At 40.0% G+C, this 5751-nt stretch overlaps 2 long non-coding RNA genes across 2 annotated transcripts; both read left to right on the forward strand.

The window, feature by feature from the left end:
* The first annotated feature begins 386 nt into the window (after positions 1 to 386).
* LOC125932334 (uncharacterized) lies at positions 387 to 1608 on the forward strand. Its single transcript, XR_007460576.1, has 3 exons — positions 387 to 464; positions 567 to 1102; positions 1205 to 1608. It is a non-coding gene; the product is annotated as an uncharacterized LOC125932334 (long non-coding RNA).
* A 58-nt stretch (positions 1609 to 1666) lies between these two features.
* On the forward strand, positions 1667 to 4656 carry LOC125931481 (uncharacterized). The gene is made up of 4 exons (XR_007460448.1): positions 1667 to 2014; positions 2118 to 3699; positions 4052 to 4170; positions 4445 to 4656. It is a non-coding gene; the product is annotated as an uncharacterized LOC125931481 (long non-coding RNA).
* The last annotated feature ends 1095 nt before the right edge of the window (positions 4657 to 5751 follow it).

Genomic DNA, 5751 nt, shown 5'->3' on the forward strand with positions numbered 1-5751 from the left:
CATGGAAATTTTGCATGTGTTTCATAATGAAGTGTTGTTATATCTGATCATGATCTTGACCTTGGTTGGAATACTGCGAATATTTAGGTGGAATTGATGTTCTACTAATGAAGGAAGCATCTAAGGTAATTAATTTGAGGTTTCTTGCTGCAAGTTCTGTCTTTTTACACATCCATAATGTGTTTTTCAGATTCCTGCCAAAAGATCAAGATGAAATTAATGGTTAATGGGGGACATTTCTGGTATCCAGATAGGTTATGACGTATACCTTCACCACATCAGACCATCTGATAGTCACATATCTAGGTAAGTGATATTGATGGGCTAAACTTGTTCTACTAGGTGATTTATTTCAGGTATTCAGGTACAAAATGATAGTGTTTTATCATTTCTAGCAGTCCTCTCAAAAGAGATGATGGTGTTTCTGACCACGGCATAGACCTTGGAGTACTGCAAGAATCCAGGTAGAGTTAAATGTTGGGTCGTGCGTAATGAAAAAGGCCATTTGCAGTATCCTAGTAGAAAAGGTGTATCTATAGACAGCTTTTTTACAACGTGTTTTTCAGGTTCTGGCAGTCATGAAATAACGATGAACCTAAAAATCGTCATTAACAGAACCTTACCAGTAACCAAGTAAGTGATAAAGTGGGTCTTACATCACTACAGATCATGTGATCTTCAGATATCTGAGTGAGTATGGTTTCCCTAACAGAGTGTCACTTTGTGTTTTTTGCAAGTGCCCTGTTAGGTCCTTTCCTAGTATACGGGTATGAGATTATGTGGCGTTAACTCAATAGAGAGCTGCTTGTTTTTCATATATGCAAATGATGTTTTCAATACCATGTTAACTATGTTTTTGGCACGTATGCAGTTCAGAAATTAATTTGACCCAAATAGTACTAGTAAGCATGAGATTTTAGCATCTTCTTATTCAGAGATGATGTGTTTTTATACACCCATAGTGGTAGATAGGCAGAAATCCAGGTAATTTATCATACTGTCCATCACCGCATTATTGACTGTGGGATTTTTGCAGGTATCCCTTCAAGAGAGGAAGGTGTCTCTTACTAGGGCTTAACCTCAGATTTCTGCCGTTATCCAGGTAACGTTGATGAATTTCAGTGATACGGTTGACCAAAGAATTTGCAGGTGTCCCTGTAGAATAAGATGTGTACCAAACACATTTTCCACAATTTTTTTTCAGGTTCACGTGAAGACCTCCCTATGAGCCGGTTAGTGGTAGTTAGTGGTAGTTAATGATGTGTGCATAGCAGGTATTGAGGTAAGTGATAATGTGGGCCTAACCCACAGTACAGATCATATGACCTTCATACATGTAAATAAGTGATGATGGTGTCCCTAACACTTGTGTTACCATATGTTTTTCCAGGTACCCTGTTCAGGTCTTTGATAGTACAAAGGTATGAGATGATATAATATTAACTCATCGATGTTCTTATTTTCATCTATGTAATTGTTTTTAAGACTCCTCCTTCCCTTGTTTTTGGCAAGTAGAAGTTAAATTAATTTGACCCTGACCGTGGGGGACGGGAAGGGAGAAAACCTAGTTACACAGAGGGAGAGAGGCAAACTATAAGAGACTCTTAAATACAGAGAATGAACTGAGGGTTGATGGGGGGGGAGGGGAAAATGGGTGATGGGCATTGAGGAGGACGCTTGCTGGGATGAGCACTGGGTGTTGTATGTAAGCGATGAATCACGGGAATCTACCCCCAAAACCAAGAGCACACTGTATACACTCTATGTCAGCCAACTTGACAATAAATTACATTTTTTTAATTAATTTTTGACCCTAATAATACTAGCAAGCAGTTTTTATTTTCTTATCTGGAGATAACGTGTATTTCTCACTCATAGTGGTATGTCAGTTATCTAAGTCACGTATCATATTTTTCTAACTGCATTATTAACCGTGGAATGTTTGCAGGTATCCCTTCAAGAGAGGAAAGTGTGTCTGACTAGGGTTTAACTTCAGAGTTCTGGAAGTGTCCAGGTAATGTTTATGGGTCTCCAAAGGATACAAGTGACCAGGGAATTTGCAGGTGCATGGGTAGAATGAGACATGTCCCAAACGTAAACCACAGTATGTTTTTCAGAACATGCCAAGAGATCACAATGAGCCTATCTATAGCAGTTAATGGGGGGGACATCACTGGTATTAAGGTAAGTGCTGCTCTGGCCCTAACCCATGACACAGACCGTCTGATCTTCGTGTATTTAGGTAAGTGATGACATGTGCTGCCACTTTTTATTACCATGATTTTGTTGCAGGTATTCAGGTAAGAAGGAAGAATCTTGCCAATTCTAGAGACTGTAAATTAAGAGATAGTCGTGTCTCTACTGGTGAGATCAGCCTACCTAAGGTTACTGGTAGACTTAATGAGTCCCGCAGTGATACAAGGGACAAGGTTCTTACCAGGGTCCAGGTAATAAAAGTGTTGTCATATCACATCTGTTCAAGTGTGTTTTTCAGGTCACTGTTAAGATACGACGGTAAGCTAAGCTTCATAAAGATGATGAAAGGGATTTTGTTTGTATCCGGGTAAGTGATGATGATAGCCTTTTCCATGCAATAGACCATCTAATATTCAATATCTATGTAAGTACGGATGGTGCTCCTAGCTTTGTGTTGCTGGGTTTTTTTTGTGTTTTTTGCAAGTATTCGGCTAAGAAATGATATTGTTAGTCAATGCTAGTAAGCATTAGCCCTTTCTTTAAAATTTTTTAAATTTATTTGTTTTGAGAGAGAGCGCGAGCATGAGCGCAGGAAGGGCGGAAAGCGGGAGAGAGAAAGAATCCCAAGCAGGATCTGCAGTGTCAGCACGGAGCCCGATGCAGGACTCGAACTCACGAAGCATGAGATCATGACCTGAGCCGAAATCAAGAGTAGGACGTTTAACTGAGCCCCCCAGGTGCCCCAGCCCTTATTATTTTAAAGCTTAGATACAACATTTGTAAAACCTCAGTAGTGACAGAGATAACACAAGTGTCCAGGTAAGTTACTGACCATCTCCTGTTTATTGACCATGGATTCTTACACTAGTCTTGTAGAGACAGTATTGTGTCTCTAACTGGAGGCTGACCTTGAACTCTGCAAGTTTCTAGGTAGATTTGATAGGCCTCATAAATTCGATGGGATTTTGCAGGTGTTCAGGTAATACATGTATTCCTAACACAGTTTTTGCCATGAATTTTTGTAGAACCCAATCAAGAGATAATGGAAGGCCTTACATCCTCTCTTGATCAGATACCAGAAAAATCCCAAATTACCTACTGTGGTCACAAAGAGCACTGGGTGATGTATGGAATTGTTGAATCACTGTATTGTATGCCTGAAATTAATATTATACTGCATGTTAACTTTACTGGAATTAAAATTTAAAAAATACATATATAAGGGGATTCAAACACAATCCCAGTGAAAAAATGACCTATTCAAGTCATGGACAAGATTTTCCATTTTCAATAGCTGCCTATGAAAAAAATCTTGCTCTAATTCCTAAAATGAGAAAAAGCAAAAAATAAAATCGAATGAATGAATGAATGAATGAATTAGTAAATAAATCAATACATATTGTTGTCAGTTGAACCATCATCTCTTGATTTGTATTTTTACAGACACCCGCTCAAGAGGAGATCATGTCTCTATTCCAGGGTCTTGTCCCTGGAGTTTTTCAGGTATCTGGATAAATTTTATGGTTACCTTTAAGTCTGTAGGGCTCAGTAGGTTTTTAGGTGTCCAGGTTATAGAATTATCCTTAAACAATTGTGGAGAACCTCAAGTGGTATTGAAGGCGAAGTTTTGCTTGCGTTCAAGTACAAGTTAATGGTGTTTATACCACAGTTAGAGCTCATGAGATTTTGCAGATATCCAGGCAGACAATGTTGTTGGTGTTCTTAAGCCAACATAGTGACCGTGTTTATTTTTAAGTATTCTTAAGTTGTAAGCAGTGATCAGGGACATTTTGCAGATATCCTGTCACACTGTGAAGGTGTCTCTAACTAAGGTGTTTTTCTTGGAAATTTGTAGGTGTCCAGGTAATGTGTCCCTAATCCAGATAACGATCATGGGATTTTGCAGTTATCCAAGCAAGAGACGACATGCCCCTGCCATGATCTTGATTCCCCTGCACGTGTCTAGGTATCCACGTAAGAGATGGTATTTGTCTGATTTTATTAGTGGCCCGGGGGCTTTTACTGGTCCGCAGGCAGATGACGCTTACGTCTGTCTCTAGAGTGCTGACCTTTGAATTTTACATGTATCCAGGTAAGAGTTGATCTGTCCCTTACCGTGCTAGTGGCGTTAGGATATTTTCATTGTTCAGATAAGCAGTGGTACGGCCTTAACCGTGTTAGTTACCACGAGATTTTGCAGGTATCCAGGTAAGATACCATGTATCTACAACATATTATTTCTCTTCAGACTTTTAAGGTATTCTGGGAAGAGATGATGATGGTCCTAACCACACTAATGACGGCAGAAATTTGCACATATCCACTCAAGAGACGATGGCATCTCCGTCAACATTGGTGGCTGTGGAGATGGAAGAAATGGAATGCTTTTTTTTTTTTTTTTTGCAACTATATAATTTGTTAAAAGAATTTTGACATTCAATGACTAGTAAATGTTATTCAAAATTGTATTTTGTTCTATCCATTTCTTGATTCACTTTCTCCATAATGACATTTGCACCAGGCATCTTAGGCTCACGTTTATGAAATATTTTAATATCTTGGGGCCATCGATACAGACACACTTCATCTGAAATGTGGTTATTCCTAACCACACTAGGAAAACTAGGCTGTCGACCCAATTCTTCATTAAAAGGGTTGGGGGGCAGGGGCGGGGGCGCCTGGGTGGCTCAGTCGGTTGAGCATCCGACTTCAGCTCAGGTCATGATCTCGTTGTCCATGAGTTCGAGCCCCACGTCGGGCTCTGTACTGACAGCTCAGAGCCTGGAGCCTGTTTTAGCTTCTGTGTCTCCCTTTCTCTCTGCCCCTCCCCCATTCATGCGCGCGCGCGCGCGCGCGCTCTCTCTCTCTCTCTCTCTCTCCCTCCCTCTCAAAAATAAATAAACATTAAAAAAAAGAACTTAGAAAAAAAAAGGGTTTGGGGGAACCAAGGAAGAAGAATATTGGTATACATATTTTGGAGAAAAAAACATTTGTATCCCCCTCCTGATATGAATAGGCATTAGATGGTATGTTAGAAAAAAATATGTGAATCGTGATAGAGATTAATGGGGAACTTGAATATCTCTTACCTAATTTGCAGTTATTAAATTACTTAGTTTATATCATTACCATATAGAAAATGAGAGCTAAGAATTTGATGATCATTGGAGTGCCTGGGTGGCTCAGTCGGTTAAGGGTCCAACTCTTGTTTTCAGCTCAGGTCATGATCTCATGGTTCATGAGTTCAAGCCCCACATCGGGCTCTGCACTGATGGCCCAGAGCCTGCTTGGGATATTCTCTCTCTCTCTCTCTCTCTCTCTCTCTCTCTCTGCCCTTCCCTGCTTGCATGCTCTCTCTCTCTCTCAAAATAAATATATAAACTTTAAAAAACAAAAGAATTTGCGGAGTACGGGGAGGTTAATCAAGGTCACACAGCTGTCTAGTCGTGAAGTGCACTTTCCACTACCCTGCTTTCCTGGTTTGAAAACCTGAGACCGATTAAAAAGCAATAAAGCAAGTGTCCAGGCGCTTGTTAGAATCAATATAGCTCAGGA

The sequence above is a fragment of the Panthera uncia genome, chromosome X (genome assembly GCF_023721935.1).
Source record: "Panthera uncia isolate 11264 chromosome X, Puncia_PCG_1.0, whole genome shotgun sequence".
Lineage (NCBI taxonomy): Eukaryota > Metazoa > Chordata > Mammalia > Carnivora > Felidae > Panthera > Panthera uncia.